This window comes from Acyrthosiphon pisum, chromosome X (genome assembly GCF_005508785.2).
Source record: "Acyrthosiphon pisum isolate AL4f chromosome X, pea_aphid_22Mar2018_4r6ur, whole genome shotgun sequence".
NCBI classification, from domain to species: domain Eukaryota; kingdom Metazoa; phylum Arthropoda; class Insecta; order Hemiptera; family Aphididae; genus Acyrthosiphon; species Acyrthosiphon pisum.
Genome location: NC_042493.1, coordinates 99894903 through 99896018, shown reverse-complemented (window position 1 = coordinate 99896018; position 1116 = coordinate 99894903).

Sequence of the window (1116 nt, the reverse complement as noted above, 5' to 3'; positions counted from 1 at the left end):
TTTACTTTTTCAACTATAAGTTCACTTTTAATGGCCTGTTGCAGGTTTCGATAGTGTACAATATATAATGTTGCTTTTCGTCAGACGTTGTCATCAACTTCCTAACCTTTGATCCACGTGGCACATTATTTTTTGGTAGGAAAGGCAGGTCGTTATGCTCATTGTGTAGGTGTTGTGGGTATTTTACATCCATGTCGTACACTCGCCCTATGGGGGAGGTCTCGTTCAAACCATCAAATCCGTTTAATGTAGGTTCAACCACCGTACGGCATGTATTGAGACATAGCCCACCCGTAAAAGTTGTTACCTATAAAAATTTAAAAATATAATAAGTATGAAAAATGATAATAAATATAATATATACTAACAGTCCTGATATACTATCCACGAGTCCTCCTTAGTCTCATCATATCCCGGAGTCTTCATGTTGTTTGCCTTTCCGTACCTCTTACTAGCCTGCATCAATCCACCACGTATACCTATTAAAAAAATATATACATAAAATTATTATTATATACGTATTTTAAAAATAAAAATAATAATCCGGCATTTAATTATCATTAGTGTTGAAAATGCTGTTTTGCATAAATAAGTTGATCCAAAAGGAAGTAAATTTAATATAGTTTGTGTTGATTAACTGTATACAATGTAGTACATCAGCGCATATGGCTCTAGTAGTCTCGTCATGGTATGCCGCTGCTGTCTCGATCTGCTTGTGGATCATCTTTCCAGACAACTGCACTATTTAACCAGGAGCTCCGCCCTCACGACTCTGGTAACTTATGCCCTGTAACTTAATATTTTTATTAATGTTATCGAAATTTTTTACATCCACTTTTCCCCTATTCGATACGAAAAACTTTGTACTGTCACAACGTTGAACACTTTTTCTCAACATGTAATACCGGTCCATGTGCTCCATCGTTTTAACATCTAGCACTAATGTCGCGGGACATTTAAAGCCAAGCTTATGTTTCGCGACCCAAAAGCGCCTGTTTTCCGTTTGGGATATTCAACCGTTTGTAGATTTTGAACAACGCCCACTCTGCATTTTGTATCGAACGTGATGACTGCGCATAAGGAAGTTGTCGTTTGCTGCCACAATTTTGCAACCGT